The sequence below is a fragment of the Tenrec ecaudatus genome, chromosome 4, assembly GCF_050624435.1.
Source record: "Tenrec ecaudatus isolate mTenEca1 chromosome 4, mTenEca1.hap1, whole genome shotgun sequence".
NCBI classification, from domain to species: Eukaryota; Metazoa; Chordata; class Mammalia; order Afrosoricida; family Tenrecidae; genus Tenrec; species Tenrec ecaudatus.
The window spans coordinates 108,562,741-108,580,589 of record NC_134533.1 but is presented as its reverse complement, the minus strand read 5'-3'; the positions used below and the strand labels follow the sequence as shown (position 1 = coordinate 108,580,589).

The window sequence follows — 17,849 nt, the reverse complement described above, 5'->3', positions numbered from 1 at the left end:
GTGTGTGTGTGTGTGAGAGAGAGAGAGAGAGAGAGAGAGAGAGAGAAGGGGAGGGAAGGGGAGAAGAGAGGAGAAGAGAGGAGAGGAGAGGAGAGAGAAGAGAGAAGGGGCAATGCGTGTAAGAAAAAGAAATTATTTTCTGTGTTCTCACTAACATCAAGTCAATTCTGACTCATAGCACCCCTTAGGAAAAGGTATAACTGCTTCTTTGGGTTTCCAAGACTGTAACTCCTTACAGGAATACAAAGCCTCATCTTTCTCCTGGGCAGTGGCTGATGGCTTTACACGGCTGACATTCTGGTTAGTAGTCCAACATGTAACCCATTGCGCCTCCAGGGCTCCTGCTTCTCTGTCTAGAAACTGTATAATTACTATAAAGGTGACAGTGTTTTGATGAAAGTAAACTTACTTTGGTTCTTTTACTTTGGCCTTTGCTTTACAACGAAGGGAAATCATTTCTTTCTGAAAACAAAGAAAACAAAACAAAAGGTAAAAGGAAACACTTTACTTCTTAAACTGAAATGTGTTCACTTGATAAAAAAAATCCGAGTTAATATTGCCAATGAATCTACACAGGCTAGCCTCTTAATTTGGAAACTTGGATGAGAAATATTCGAGATCAGGGAATAGGGGTCTCTCTCTGGAGGATGGTCCTTGGAATCTATGAGGCTGACGGCTTTGGAAATTCTCGGGGAAGTTCCACGCTGTCCTTCCCGGCTGCTATCAGTCAGAATTGGCAGTGAGTTTGGATTTGGGTTATTTTTTGTTGTTGCTGTTGCTATTGATCAAGTCCATCTTCATTCAACACTCATTTTTCTGTAATCACAGCTGGATCGATCACTGTAAAACAATCACCAGCACTGAAGCAGCCTGGACTAACACCCCGCAGATTAACAGGATGTTCGACTGAAAAGAATACTTTGTCTCTGCCACCACCAGAGACATTCTTGGTTTATGTAGGATTGACAAGCTTCCTGATGTGAAAACTTTTCTATTACTACATTTTTAAGTTGTGGCAAAAATACGTAAAACAAAAACACGTTCCAATACAATAACTTCTCCATGTATGACCCAGTACCATTGATTTTAATCTTCATGTCAACCATTATTGATGTCTTTTCCCACATTATTCCACCACCATTAACGTAAACTCAGTGTCTTCTAAGCAAAAACGCTTCCTCTTTCACCCATGGTAGCCATGGGTCAACTCTGGTTCTTTTTTTTAGGTAGTGTTCTTGATAAAATAGCATTCACATATCATACACTTCCGTAGGAGTGGTATGTACATCATTACAGTCAGTTCTAGTGTTCCCTCCCCACTCGTACATCCACTGCTTGCTCCTCAATTCCCCTTACCCTCCCTATCTCTCATCCCTGATGAACCCTTGCATCAGTTATTGTCTCTACGCATCCATTCCTTCTGTGCTCCATCAACTGGGAAACCTAACAGAAACAATGCAAAACAAAAACAAAATGAAAGAGAAAGAAAATAATAATGTAAAGGTTAAAAATAAAGAGTAAGAAAGAAAAGACCACCAGCAATAACAAAAAAAGCCAGAGAAGAAATTTCTGTCAGAAATATTTGAGCCTAGAGCCAATTCAGGATGGGTCAGGAGGGAGGTTAACTGACCAAGTGTCACATTATACCAAGGTTAACTCATCATAATCAAGTTTAACATAATCTCTGTCAGATAGTCAAGCTATTGGAGGGCCTTGGCTATGCCTGGAGGAGATCTGCCAGAGGCTTAATCGACTAGATACTCTGCAGATGGATTTTGGGCTCCCACTGTCCCCCATAGCCTTCTGCAAATTGAATGTTCACAATTTAAACTCTGATACGTTTGTCTTCATCATATTTGGATTTTGTTATCATCATTTTTGGGTTACACAGGCTGTGTGCTTCTTCTGTGTGGACTTAGTTGACATCTCACGTAGATGGCTGCTTGTTTGAATACAAGCCTTTAAGGCCCCAGACACTATTCCAGTTGATAGCCAGGCACTATCTGCTTTCTTCACCATTCTTTTTTTAAAAAAAAAAAATCATTTTATTGGGGGCTCATACAACTCTTATCACAATCCATACATACATACATTGTGTCAACCACCTTTGTACATTTGTTGCCCCCATCATTCTCAAAACATTTGCTTTCTACTTGAGCACTTGTTATCAGCTCATTTTTCTCCTCTCTCCTGACCCCTCCCCTTATGAACCCTTGCTAAGTTATAAATTATTATTATTTTGTCATGTCTTACACTGTCCGACATCTCCCTTCATCCACTTTTCTGTTGTCCATCCCCCAGGGAGGAGGTTAATGTAGATCTTTTTAATTGGTTCCCCCTTTCTACCCCACCTTCCTGCTACCCTCCCAGTATCACCACTCTCACCACTGGTCCTGAGGGGTTCATCTGTCCTGGATTCCCTGTGTTTCCAGTTCCTATCTGTACCGCTGTACATCCTCTGGTCTAGCCAGGTTTGTAAGGTAGAATTGGGATCATGATAGTGGGGGGAGGAAGTACTTAAGAACTAGAGGAAAGTTGTATTTTTCATCATTGCTGCTCTGCACCCTGACTGGCTTATCTCCTCCCCACAATCCTTTTTAAGTCCAGTTGCCTACAGATGGGCTTTGGGTCCCCAATCTGCACTCTCCCACATTCACAATGATATGATTTTTTTGTTCTTTGATGCCTGATACCTGATCCCTTTGACACCTTTTGATCACACAGGCTGGTGTGCTTCTTCCATGTGGGCTTTGTTGCTTCTGAGCTAGATGGCCGCTTATTTACCTTCAAGCCTTTAAGACCCCAGATGTTATATCTTTTGATAGCCGGGCACCATCAGCTTCTATACCACATTTGCTCATGCATCCTCTTTGTCTTCAGCAATCATGTCAGGAAGGTAAGCATCATGGAATGCCAATTTAATAGAACAAAGTGTTGTTTCATTAAGGGAGTATTTAAGTGGAGGTCCAATGTCCATTTGCTACCTTAATACTAAACCTGTAAATATATGCACATAGATCTATTTCCCCTTCATCATATATAAATATATTTACATATGTACATGTCTGTATTTAGACCTCTGTAAATGCCTTTTACTTCCTAGTTCTTTCCTCTATTTCCTTTTACTTTCCTCTTGTCCCACTATCATGCTCTGCCTTCATTTGGGTTTCAGTAATTCTTCTCAGTTACATTACCCTGGATCAAGCCCTACCAGGCCTCTTACACCACTGATTTTGAATCACTTGTTGTTCCCTGGTCCCTAGGTTTGTTAACACCATGTCCTTTCTCCCACCTCCCCTTCTCCCATGTTCCCACAGAATTGTCGGGGCCTCTTCCAGATTGTTTATCCAGCTTATCTTATCTGGATAGACCTGCAGAGATATTAATATGCACAAAAACAAGACAGAGCAAAACAAAACAACAAAAGAAAGCACCACCAACAAAACCAATGCCAAAAATAGAAAAGCATGTAAGTAGTTCAAGGTCTGTTTGTTGACATTAAGGAGTGTTTTCTGGTTGAGTATGATGGGGTGCCATGCCCCCCATCAAAGGCTGTTTTTGATACTCCCTCGGAACGTCCTTGCTCTGCTCCCTTGCTGTTCTGTTGCACGCCCATAGTGTTTTGCCTCAGCTTCAGCACTCTTTACTGCAGCACCCCTGTTTTTAGTGATCTCTCCATGAGGGAGAGTATCAAGCAGGGCCATGTTATAAAAACTAAGTGTTCTTGGATCAGGGCTATAATTAAGTGGGAGCCCAGAAGCCATCTACTTGTCCCTGGGTTATGAACGACTCTGGTTTACGTTAGCAGTTATGACAAAAACAATAACAAGATAAAAACCCAACAAGAACAACAATAGCAACCCCCACAAACAAATAAACAAACAAACAAAGCCAACAAGAAAGAAACACCTTGTCAACTATCCCCCTGGGGTCAGACTTCCTGATTGTTATACCTTTCCTCCAGATTATGGCGAGTTTGGATCATGGGTATGTAGATCTCAGGGGCCAAGCTATAACATCCCTGAGAGGCTGCCCCTGTTTATCGCCTCCGTAAAGACACATCTGAGTGCTCCACACTCACTCACCATGATCCTTTCCTCTCTTTGTTTTCTTAGGAGCTGGAGAATCTCATCTCTCCTTTTAGCCTGTTGAGAGAGAAGGAGGCAGAGGGAGGGAAGACGGGGTGAGTTGTGGCCCGCAGTAAGACTGGACTGTGGGGAGTAGCATTCCTTCCATTTTCTTCTCACAAGGCTTTAAAATAGGGGGATTCTTTTTCCCACAAAAGATTCATACTTTACCATTTCAATACAAAAACCTGTAGCACAATCTCGTATTGGATAGTTTCCAGAGGAAACTTTGCTTTGCAAAGTCATTTGGCTTTTATTCCAGAGATCTAACTTATTAAGCCTTAGAGCGTGAACAGTGCCAAGGACTTTATACAAGGAATGCCCCTTACTGTGTGTAACAGCACAGTACCTTGAGGCCCCTCTTCTCCCATTTTAGAGAGGAGCACACTGCCGCTGCCGAACCCCAAACTCAGACCCACTGCTGTCGACGCGTTATTCCAATTTATAGTGGAATAGAATAAAATGCGTCAGAGCAGAATCCCCAGCATTTCCAAGGCTGTGATAGTCACTCGCTCTTCCTCACGGTGCTCGGGGTTCACACGGCAGGTAGTTGGGGTAGCAGCTGAGTGCGTAACCACGATACACTTGAGCTCCACTGAAGTTTAACCTGAAAACGAAACCCACTGCCAAACAGTCAACTCTGACTCATGGTTTCCGCAGTTGAGAATCCTCACAGAATCAGACAGCCTCATGTTTCTCCAGAGGACCAGCTGGTGGGTTTGAACTACGAGCCTTGTGGTTAACAGTCCAATGTCTAACCCACAGAACCAAAGGTAAGTAACTTACCCAAGCTACTAAATAGCAAGACTGGACTTGTTCCTAGCCCCATGTTACAGGAAAGTCCAGCCTATTGACAACTACACTCAATGGCTTTGTTATGGTAGCAAGAGACAAAAATCAGCAAGCTCAAATAACATGCCCACACCTAAATTCAAGGGTAAGAGGACTCTTCTAGTGATTTGCATATGGAAACAAAGCCTTATTCTCTCGTCTCTGTTTTCTCTGTCCTAGCAATGGAAACTTGGATATCCTCAGGTAAGTTTTGTTTGTTTGCTTGTTTTCATATAAAAATGTAATTTAGTGTAGGCACAGAGATTTATAAAGACACCAAATGCAACCTGGTTGTTGTAGATTTTGACTAATGGAGACCTTCTGCAAACCAGAGCAGTGTGCTCTCTGGCCTTTCTGGAAGGATGGTGCCCTTTGGGAAGTATATTGTCAGGCCTTTCTTCTGAATTGCCTCAGAGGGAATTTGAGCCATGGGTGTTTCAGTTAGTAACCGAGTGCCCAGCCATTTGTGTCCTCCAGGGACCCTAATTACAGGGACAGTATATTTTCAGTGGAATCCAGCTAGGTTCAGCATTGAGGTAGCCAGGCAGAAAATCGCCTATGTTTGTGAGAACAGAGGAAGAGCTGAAGAAACTGAAAGATAAAACGTGTAGCTTCAGGTGGCCACGTACAGTGAAAGGGACTCCACGCAGATCAAGGCTAACACCAAGTAATCACTGAGAACAGATACCAAATTCCAAACTACCTTCCATCCTTCCATGCAATAGCTGTTGAGTCCCTACTGTGTAGTGTTACACGGCTAAGTGTCGACAGAATAGGAGCAGAGCCTGAAAAGGGATTGCAGATTCGTAGCGAGACATGTGCTGTAACCGGGTTAAGGGAGTGTGCAGTCCTAATTCAAACTAAGGGGCAGGCACAGGGGCGCTCTCCCCGAGGCGGTGAGGGTGATGTCCTAGCCTAGCCCTGAAAGGGGTAACAGTGGGGCAGAGCGCGGACAAAGACCTGCAGACTGCTACCTCGCTAAGTTAAGTTGTTCCTAGATGGACCCTGAAGGCTCAGCTGCATGCGGAGCGGAGCTGGCAACCTCCACACGCTCTGCGCAGACAACAGAAGGAGCGCCTGCGCTGGGCTGCCAGGATCCCCAACTGGGCGGAGTACACTGGGTGCCTTTTCTTCTATCATCCATACCTTAGGGAACTTCCTTTTAAGTCTGCAATGGTCTTTTATTTTATTCATTGTAAAATTTATGAAGAAAAAATGAAATTTTACCTTTGTGTTTTTAAAATAATTTTTTTCCCTCACCACCATTGTGTCAATTCGTCGAGCAACCTTATAGGACAGGGTAGAACTGACCCTTTGATTTTTCCATACTGTACTCTTCATGGGAGTAGAAAGTCCCATCTTTCTCCCATGGAGTGACTGCTGGTTTTGAACTGCTGACCATGTGTTCAGTAGCCCAACAAATAACCCACTATGCCACCAGGGCTCCCAAATTTTAAATTTAGGGATCATGTATCACTGTTGGCAAAAAAGAAATCAAGTCACTTGTGAAAACTAGCTACTGCATTTTAAAATACCTATCAACTCGTTATAGGTTGAAATAAAATGTCTATAAATAACACCTGGACTATTTTCAAGGTAGACACTCAGTCTCTTTTCCAACTTTTCCATTACACATGCACTCAACTGGAATGAGCTGCTCACACATGGTGACTGTGTAGCATTTCATAACTTCTTCTTTTTTTATTTAATGGTATTGATCTTACTTCTCCAGCTTTAGCACTTAGTTGCTACCACGTCGGTCTTTTCAAGTCTCACTCATCTTCTTATTCTTCGTTGCAGCTTAGCAGAACCTTGTCTATGATACGGAATATATTTTTATAGAATTTAATTCACTGAGCCTTATATACGAATGAAATCATTACACTGGCTACTAGCACATAATCATTAGCCAAAAAAAAAATAAAAAGTCTCAGAAGGTGAAATCAAACAATGGGATAAGTTTAATTCTTAACATATCTTGTAAACAAAACAGTATGATTATTTTTCTGTAATTATTGGATACCCATAGGAAAGCTCTATTTTTATAATGAGTCTCATATAAAAATATTTAAGAACTGTATTAGTACATGGTAGGATAAAATATATATTCATTTGTTTTTTTACTTTTACTTCAAATCTTTTTATTATTAGAATGGATTGTAGTACCTAATCAAATTTGGAATATATTATAGTGAACTGGAAACAAATCTTTTTAAAATGTAATCTGATGTCTTTTACCTGGACTTACTTGCTGGAAATGAATAACAAAACTACTGTAAACAACTGTGAGCCATCTAAACACAGTGGCCAGTTATTCTAATAGCTATGCCAGGATGACTACATAGAAGTCAGTGGTACGAGAAAACTCGTATGGCCTTATTAGTAGGAAAAATCAATTTACTTGTCAGCTTCACAACAATAACATTGTGCTTTAGCTGTGATTAGTGAAATTTTATATGCAAAATATAGTTATTAATTCTTATAATTTAATTCATTAATTATTAAAATTAAAAGTTAATACTCTTAAACTAAAGATATATTTTATACATTTATATCACATTATTTATATTCACTGATATTTTATTTATACTTATAATTACTCCTGAAAATAAATTATGTAATAGAAATTGACTCTAGGAAATTAGGGCACGATGATCTATCAATTTAATGTCTCATAGATGGCTAGTGATTTTTAGTGCTACTTCAAGAGTTAAGTTGCTTAGTCCTGTCTTTTTTACTTTTTAGAGCCTAACAACTTGGGTGTCAACATAAATCTAGATTAGTGCAGTCAAATAAACATGGGCTTGAATCTCTATTCTGCTTTGTGATTAATGGCAAGTACCATTTGAATTATCCCCCCAGTTCCTCCTCTTCTCTCAGTAGAATTGATAACCCTTAGGATGGAAGTTGTGATGTTGGCAATAAATCAATGAACTACTTCTCTGAGACTAGGATTTCTTATCTGTTGAGATTGCTGTGTGACAGTCAGTGATAATGTAAAACTTGCTTAGCATAGTGCAAGGCATACATTTAACAAATACATTTAGCGATCATCATATTATTCATTATGATTGTGAAAGAAAAGTTTTCTTTGAATGCAATCAAAATGTGGAAAAGAGCACCAGCCTATATTATCTAAAGATTGTCAATAATAAAGTCAAAGTCAGAGGAGGAAATGGTACCAGAGCTGAGATTCTAAGTTTGCAGAACATTAGAGATGATGGTGGATGCCCCACATTCATTTTCAGAGTCTCTATGTGAATCGAGCCTAGTGAATCCGCACGGACCTTATCTTGGAAAGTGAACAGCAGAAAACCAGACAAAGCACACTGTGGAGGGCATTTGAGCAGTGGACTGGAATGTAGCGCCGTGTCATTAGATTGCCTTTGAACCCATTTTGAACCTGTTCTTTTAAAAAAATATTTTCTGCTTTACTTTTGATAGAGGCTTTTCTCTCTGTTTTATTGTGGCTGTGTTCCGTTTTGTTTTTCATGCCTTTGTTTTGTATGTTTTTCTGCATAAACTCAGGATGGGTGGGTCTATGAAGACAGCAACAGGATTAATAATTGATTACCTGGAGGCATGAATGGGCAAGTAGTGGGGGATGGGCAGTCAACAACAATGGGTACAATTAGGAAGAAAATGTTTCAAAGTTGATTGTGGTAATGATTCCATTACCCTTCTTTTTAAAAATACATTTTATTGGGGGCTCATACAACTCTTATCACAATCCATAAATACATGCATTGTGTTAAGCATATTTGTACATATGTTGCCATCATCGTTTTCAAAGCATTTTCTTTCTACTTGAGCCCTTGGTATCACCTCCTCATTGTTTCCCCCTCCCTCGCTTCCTCCTTCCCTCCCTCATGAACCCTTGATAATTTATAATTTTTTTCATGTCTTGCACTGTCTAATGTCTCCTGCTACCCCTTGCCTGTTGTCCATCCCCCTGGGAGGGGGTTATAGATAGATCATTGTGATCGGTTCCCCTTTTCTCCCCCCACCTTCCCCTTCCCTTCTGGTATGGCTACTCCCAATATTGGTCCTGAGGGGTTCGTCTGTCCTGGATTCCCTGTGTTTCCAGCTCTTATCTGTACCCATGTACATGGTCTAGCCAGATTTGTAAGGTAGAATTAGGGTCATGATAGTGGGGGGGAAGAAGCATTAAAGAACCAGAGGAAAGCTGTATGTTTCTTTTTTTTTTTAAATTAGTGGCTCATACAACTCTTATCAGAGTCCATACATACATCAATTGTATAAAGTACATTTGTACATTCATTGCCCTCATCATTCTGAAAACATTTGCTCTCCACTTAAGCCCCTGGCATCACGTCCTCATTTTCCCCCTCCTTCCCCATTACCCCCTCCCTCATGAACCCTTGACAATTTATTATTTTGTCATATCTTGCCCTGTCCGACGTCTCCGTTTACCCCCTTTTCTGTTGTCTGTCTCCCAGGGAGGAGGTTACCTGCAGATCCTTGTAATCGGTTCCCTCTTTCCAACCCACCCTTTCTCCACCCTCCCAGTATCGCCACTCACACCACTGGTTCTGGAGGGATCATCGCCCTGGATTCCCTGTGTTTCCAGTTCCTATCTGTACCAGTGTACATCCTCTGGTCTAGCTAAACTTGCAAGGTAGAATTGGGATCATGATAGTGGAGGGGGCGGTAGGAAGCATTTAGGAACTAGAGGAAAGTTGTATGTTTCATCATTGCTATAGCGCACCGACTGGCTTGTCTCCTTCCCGAGACCCTTCTGTAAGGGGGTGTCCAGTGGCCTACAAATGGGCTTTGGGTCTCCACTCCAAACTCCCTACCTCATTCACTATGGTAAAATTTTTTGTTCTGATGATGCCTGATACCTGATCCCTTCGACACCCCATGATCGCACAAGCTGATGTGCTTCTTCCATGTGGGCTTTGCTGCTTCTAAGCTAGATGGCCGCTTGTTTACCTTCAAGCCTTTAAGACCCCAGATGCTATATCTTTGGATAGCCTGGCACCATCAGCTTTCTTCACCACATTTGTTTATGCACCCTCATTGTCTTAAGTGGTTGTGTCGGGAAGGTGAGCATCTCAGAGTGCCGGATTATTAGAACAAAGTGTTCTTGTGTTGAGGGAGCACTTGAGTAGAGGTCCAATGTCCATCTGCTACCTTAATACTAAACCTATAAATATATGTACACAGATCTATTTCCCCATCATATATAAATGTGTTTACATATGTACATGCTTGAAGGTAAGCAAGCAGCCATCTGGCTCACAAGCAACAAAGCCCACATGGAAGAAGCACACCAGCCTGTGTGATCACGAGATGTCGATTGGATCAGGTATCAGTCCTCAAAGACCCAGTGTGCATAACCCTTCTTAATATGACTACACTATTGAATTCTATGATATGCTAATTACATCTCAGTAAACCTAAAAACAAAGAACAGAAGGATGAATTGGCGACTTTCTATTTGTAAGCATTGTGGTAGTTACCTAATTTCAAGCTCACTTGAAGGTATATAAAAGTGTAGGGGTGGAGTTTAGCCTATCAATCAGGTTGCAGCTGTTGGCCTCACTTCGAGGTGCTATTGAGATATACCTCTCTGGAGGCCAGCTTCTCTTCACTCTCTGCCCTCACCTTCCTGCTGGCTGACCTAAGTGTTTGCCAGAGTCCAGCGATGTCACCACTGCCATTGGATCCACATGACTACGCACCCGCCAACCTGTGATCTTCCTGCATTGCGCATCATTGGTTCTGACTGCGTGAGTCTGTAAAGGACTTATGGGCTAGTAGAGCTGAACTGAGCTGGGATGTGTTCTTGATATAAAGCTCTTGCTTACCCATAACAAGTGTTGCTGGATTTGTTTCTCTAGTCAACCTGGCTTACCACACACATGGAAGATTTTTAATGCTTTAACCTCTGACCTGTGGATCAGCTAGGAAGGCACGCAGAGGAAGAAAAAGAGAAACAGGGATATTTAAGATGCTTTGCCGCTAAAAACGCCGTAACATCTGCCTGGGAAGAAGTTCGGCCAGAGGGTTCACTCAAGGCAAGGATGGTGAGCGTTTGTTTTCTCATGTGCTTTGGCCATGTTGTCAGGAGAGACCAGTCCCCGGAGGACATCATGCTTGGTAAAGTGGAGGGACAGCGACAGGGGGGAAGGCCCTCCCTGCGCTGGAGGGAGGCAGAGGCTGTGAAGCAATGTAGAATGTGCAGGTCTCCTGTGTTTGGTCCTGATGCTTGCAGGGCTGCTGCGAGCTGGAACTGATGCAGCGGCACCTGACAGCAACCACACGACGTAAAGAAACCCCTGTCCACGGCTTCTCCAGCATGCTACAGTGTTCTCTTCAGGTATAAAAGGTAACTCTTCATAAGTACGAGACTTGAAAGAGTGGGGTGGGGGGGAAAGCCACAGTTTTTTTCTTAAGACCTAGTTCTCATATGAAAACTACATCTCTTCCTTTATGATAAGAATTCTTTTGACGCCAACAATCATTAAAAATACTGTGAGGTAGTTTTCTCTCAGGTTACTTATACACGCCCAAAAGAAATGTGCTCGACTACTGTGGTGTGAAAATTAATGTCATCTCACGCTGCCATACAAGTGCATTGAACTGATTCCATTTCACTCAGCTGGCAACGCCCCATTCTGGAAACTCCCCAAAGCAGTGTGGTGTAGTAGTTAGCTGCCTTGTCTTCACTATCAGATGGATCTGGGTCCAAACCCTGATTGTACTATATTTCAGCTGTGTGAGCCTGAAAGTCGCCTGTTTCAACTTCAGACAGAGTTCTTCTGAGAATTAGACAACATGGCGAGTAAGGCATTGTACGCCATATATGGTTTGTAGTTAGTTTTCCAAGTTATTGGTATTTCATAATGATACAAAATCATTAAAAACAAGCAAGCCAACAGCTGTGCTTGTTGTGGTTCTTCCCCGAGGAGGGTGTATGGTTCTGTGCCGATCATTGTGACTGGCTTCCCCTTTCCCTTCCTCTCCCCCTCACCCCTCTGCCATTCTGGCATCACTGTTCCCACTCCTGGTTCCTGGATTCTGGGTGTCGTGAGCTCCCGTCTCTAATCTGTACCTGTGCACATGTTCCGGTCCGGTCGGAATGCTCTTTAGTACTTTCAAGTGGACTTTCTTGCAGAAAATGTCTCTTCTCAAGCTTCCCTTTAAAGTGTTTTTAGGGCATGAGCATACCAGAGTAGGACGGGGCGGAGCAGGAAAAGGTAGGGATATTGCCTATTGTTTTGGTTGTTGTTGGGTGCCAGTTCAGACTCCTAGCAGCCCAGTGCACAACAGAACACAACACTGCCCGGTCAGGCCCCCGCCTCGCACGGGTTGCTCCATTTGAGACCATATTGCAGGCGCTGGGTCAGGCCATCTTGTTGAGGGTCTCCCTTCTTTTTCACGGGCCCAGTGCCATGAATTATGACCTCTTCTAGGGGCTGGCTTCTCCTAATAACATGTCCAAAGCATGAGAGAGAACGTCTCACCAGGCTCGGTCCTAACGAGTCTGCTGGCTGTGCTTCGTAAGACAGGTCTCTTCTTCGGAGCGGCTGTGGCACTTTTCCACATTCTTCTACACCCGACTTTAAGTGCGTCAGTTATTCCGTGGCCTTCTTTCCTCGTTGTCCAGGTCCTGCAGGCATGTGAAGTGACTGAAAACATACCCTTGTAAGAGTCCCTGACAGCTGGGATCTTTACAAATTTTAGGAGATCGTCTGCAGTTGATTTTCCAGTGTACCAGTAGGGTCCATTTGCCCCACGTTACAAATACAATTGAAGAAGGTGAGGCTTTTCTGATTGCCATTAGATTAAACTCTGTATCAGTTACAATCTTACATGTAGCCTTGGTTCCAAAAGGCAGTATGCATCTCATGGTTTCTTGGCATTGATAATAGGAGACATCAGCTATAAATTTATTCTATGGATTTATTACCATTCCTTATGTGTATTAATTCAAACCTACTAGGTAGAGCCTACAATTACCATGTAGTAAATGTACATCTACTATAATAATAAGAAAAATGCAACGTGCACACAAAGGGGGCTGGTGTGAGCCTACCCCATTGCCCCATGGGAGAGCAACGAGACAGTCTTTTTCTGGAAAGATCCATAGCCTTGGGAACCCTACGGTCCCGTTCTACTCTAACCGAAGGGTTGATAGGAGTTGGAATCAAAACTGGATGGCAACAGGTGTTCTAGGAACTCAAATGATCTCCTCTGCACTTGCAAAGACAGGCAGCCTAATCAGTGAAAAGGCTTGTTCCTGCACTTATCTGATTTGAGAAGGTAGGCCTAATGGCTGTGATCTCGTGGAGAGGAGAAAACAAGGTATAGAAGGGAGGAGGAATGCTGACTCGCAGGGAAATATGCAGATCTCAACACTTTTCCACGCCTCCTGGAAATTGATCGATAGTGGCTCAGTTCCCACATCTCATACATATAGTTTCCATTGGAGAAACAGTTTACTAAAATGAGAAACACATATCAGTCATTACATCTGAGTGACTCGATACAATTTTTTTTCTTAAATGCAAATGTCAGTAAAATAAGAATTATCTTACTGTGGGGGGGGAATATCCTCTTTCTCGGTTCTGTTATATGTATTTTCTTAGTTCTGTTACATATATTTTAATGAAAAACCAGTAACAATTCCTGGAGAAGCATAAGTCTTGTTCCAAGACACTTGCGGAGGGGGGGGGGGGGGGGAATGCACGCAGGGTAAAAGTGCAAGTGATTTGAAAAAAAAAGTGCTTTCATATTGTTTTAAGAGGTACTTATTTTAAAAAGCAATAAGTATGACCTGAATTTTAATGAGGAGAGAAATGAATTTAAAATGAGCATTAAGACCAAATCCAATCCACTGCCATCAAAGCATTCCAACCCACAGTAACCTTATAGGCCAAGTCAAACTGCTCCATAGGGTTGCTCACTACACTACTAGGGTCCCTGAAAACAAGCATTGCAGTTTACAAAAATCAACAAATTAGACATACTAGGGTAAGTAAACAAATACTACGATTAGGGTTCCAGCTCATATGTGCCAAGCAACACGTATGTAACATATCTGTGTGGTCAGTGGACAGCTGCAGACACATTCCTTCCATCACAGACTTGGCTTACTTGTGTGTTGTTAGGTTCTGCCGTGGAGTCCGGTCTGACTTGGAATGGCCCTCCGGACAACAGGAGGAAAGACCGCCGTAGTCACGACGGGGCTGCGGAGCCCTTTGCTGCAGCCACTGTGTCAGTTCATCTTGTTGAGGGGCCTTTTTTTAAAAAAAAATGAACCTCTACTAAAGCATAATATCTTTCGCCAGGGACTAATCCCTCCTGTATTTAACATGTCAAAGTCTTGCCATCCTCTCTTTGAAAAGGAGAATTCTGACCACACTTTGGCCCAGGCAGAGTTGCCCCTTCTTCTGGTTCTCCAGGGTCTAGTCAAAGGGGGCCTTCAGGAAAACAGGGCCCATGGAGAGTGGCTTCTGAGGGCGTCTGCTGGACCAGTCAAACATACTAAGTACACCAGTCAGCTTAGAAGGCTCTGGTGTAGGACTCTTTTCGGGGATGCCCAAGGGGTCATCTTGATAGATTTCCTTGAAGGACACAGGATGATCATGGAGGCTTATTCGGAAGAAGTTTGAAGAACATGAAAAGCTACACTTTTGGTAGTCACACCATTTTATATCAACATGAATGAATGAAGGGGTGGAATTTAGCCTGTCAATCAGGTCACAGCCTGACGATATCTCCTTGTGGACATGGCCTAGTCATGAGGATTCTGTCATCAGAAGAGGCAGGCCTCTCTCTCTGCTTCATCTTCCTGTTGACAAGCCACATGGAGCCACGCTAATGGCATCCAGAGCCCTGGAGATGCTTCCGCCACCACTGGATCCACAAAACTTTCCACCCACAGGCCTGTGATCTTCCTGCATTTGGCATCATTGCGTATGTTGTTTGAGTCTGAAGAGGAATTCAGACTAGTATCCGCCACATGGGCTAATATCGGACTTATAGACTTATTCTGGACTGGGCTGGGCTGTTTTATTAATGCATAATTACTTCTCGATATAAAGTTCTCTCTTACACATAGGTGAGTGTCTCTGGATTTTATTTCACTAGTTGACCCGGGCACAGCATTGGTGAGAACAAGGCCAGGAAGTTGTGCTGATGATTTTTCCCCCCTCTATCATGACAATCTACCTGCTCATTCTTTGAGGGTAGCAAGCGCTGTCCTTTGAGAATTTAGTTGGGAAACCTTACCTACCTACAGCGCTGATCTTGCCCCTTCAGGCTTCTTTTTGTTCCGTAAACTCAAAGAACGTGATTTACATCTCTCGAGGATGCCAACACTACTGTTGGGACTCGGTGTCAATCAAGAGTGCAAACGTCCATTGTGAGGCCGGGCTGGGGAGGTGGAAAGACTGCCTTCAGAAGTGTCTAGACCTTGACGTTGATGGAGAAGATGGTGAAGAACAACAGCTTGACATTTGGATGTTATTGTTTAATCAAGGTTTTCTATGACTTTTTAGCAATCCCTTTGGACTTACCCTCAAATATTAAGGATAATTCTATATGGTTGAATCGTGTATTATTGACAATTTGGTCTGCAATAACTATGGAAGTTGGTTTCTTAGCAAACAATAGTTGAGTCTTAAAGGCTTACCTTGTTTGCTAGCTCTAGAGCGATGATGAACAGGTGAATGCGGCTGACTGACTCATTCCAGTCAGTCCATCAGGATTTGGAGGAGGCAGGGGATTCCTTAAAATGATGACTCTCACGCTTCATCTCTGCACCTTACATCTCTGATTTTTTGGCATTACAGTCTTGGAAACCTGCAGGCGCAGTTCTATACTGTCCTATAAGGTTGCTATGGTATGGAACTGACTCGATGGCAAATAATTAACACACCGTATATACTCGTGTATAAACCAAGTTTTCCAGCACAATTTTAAAACATTTTGTTAGGGGCTCATACAACTCTTATCACAATCCATACATACATCAGTTGAGTGAAAACACATCTGTACATTCTTTGCCCTCATCATTTTCAAAGCATTTGCTCTCCACTTAAGCCCTTTACATCAGGTCTTCTTCCCCCCCCCCCTCCCTCCCTGCTCCCTACTCCCTCATAAACCCTTGATAATTTATAAATTATTTTGTCATATCTTGCCCTGTCCGACGTCTCCCTTCACCCCCTTTTGAGGAAGTCACATGTAGATCTTTGTAATTGGTTCCCCTTTTCCAACCCACCCTCCCTCTACCCTCCCAGTATCGTCCCTCACACGCCGGGTCCTGAAGGTATCATCTGCCCTGGATTCCCTGTGCCTCCAGCTCCTATCTGCGCCAGTGTACATCCTCTGCTCTATCCAGACTTGCAAGGTAGAATTCGGATCATGGTAGTGGGGGCGGGGGGAGGGGAAGCATTTAGGAACTGGAGGAAAGCTGTATTCTTCATCGGTGCTACCTCGCACCCTGACTGACTCATCTCCTCCCCTAGACCACTCTACAAGGGGATCTCCAGTGGCCGACAAATGGGCTTTGGGTCTCCACTCTGCACTTCCCCCTTCATACACTATGGTAAGATTTTTTTGTTCTGATGATACCTGATACCTGATCCCTTCGACACCTCGTGATCGCACAGGCTGGTGTGCTTCTTCCACGTGGGCTTTGTTGCTTCTGAGCTAGATGGCCGCTTGTTTATCTCCAAGCCTTTAAGACCCCAGACACTATCTCTTTTGATAGCTGGGCACCATCAGCTTTCTTCACCACATTTGCTTATTCATCTGCTTTGACTTCAGTGATTGTGCTGGGAAGGTGAGTATCATAGAATGCTAATTAACAGTAGTATTCTTGCATTGAGGGAGTACTTGAGTAGAGGTCCAATGTCCTTCCACCACCTTAATACTAAACCTATAAATATAGGCACATAGATCTATTTCCCCATCCTCATATATATATTTGCATATGTATATGTCTTTGTCTAGACCTCTATAAATGCCCTTTGCCTCCCAGCTCTTTCCTCTATTTCCCTTGACTTTCCTCCTGTTCCACTATCATGCTCCGTCCCCACCTGGGTTTCAGCTATACCTCTTCGTTACATTACCCTTGATCATGCTCTACCAGGCACGCCACACCCACCTCACCACCAATTTGGATCACTTGTTGTTCCCTTGTCCCTGGGTTTGTTAGCACCACTTCCTTCCCCCACACCTCCCCTATCCCATTTCCCCCCAGAACTGTCGGTCCCAATTTTCCCCTCCAGCTTGTTCATCCAGCCTATCTTATTTAGACAGACCTGTGGAGATAATAACATGCACAAAAACAAGACAGAGCAAATCCAAGCAACAATATACAACAAAATAACAACAATAAACCACTGACAAAGAACAAAACAAAACAAAACAAGAAAGAAAAGCTTGCAGTTAGTTCAAGGATCATTTGTTGGCCTTTAGGAGTGTTTTCCAGTCCTGTCTGTTGGGGCACCACGCCCTGGCCCCAAAGTCCACTTTCAGCATTCCCTGGGGACCGTGCCACTCCATTCCCTTGCTGTTCCTCTGCACTCCCCCAGTGATTTGCCTCGGTGTGGTGGGATCAGGTCGGGCGCAATTCCCACACTGTGTCTCTGGTGCTGTTCCCCGCAGGGTCAAGGATCAGTGAGGGACATAGTGTCTCATAGTGGGGCCGGCCATGTGGTCCTCTCTGTGGACTGGCTGCTCTAATTAGGGTCAGCGTCCTCAGGGCCTGGTGGGCCAGGAGGTCCAGCACATTTTTAATACAGTTTTTGTGGTAAAATTAGGTGCCTTGGTTGATGTTCGGGTGGTACTTAGCTTATACTTGAGTATATACCTCCTTAACCATGCCTCAGTGTTTAAAATGATTTTTGTTTT

The 17,849-nt window shown here is 43.2% G+C and overlaps 1 long non-coding RNA gene across 1 annotated transcript in view; it reads right to left on the bottom strand.

Moving 5' to 3' along the window:
- Positions 1-408: 408 nt before the first annotated feature.
- Positions 409-17,849, bottom strand: part of LOC142447045 (uncharacterized) — a 29,398-nt gene continuing 11,957 nt past the window's right edge. The window contains exons 2-3 of the long non-coding RNA XR_012784054.1: positions 4,086-4,145; positions 409-462 (exon numbers count right to left, since the gene is read on the bottom strand). This is a non-coding gene — a long non-coding RNA (uncharacterized LOC142447045). The remainder of the gene's footprint in view (positions 463-4,085; positions 4,146-17,849) is intronic.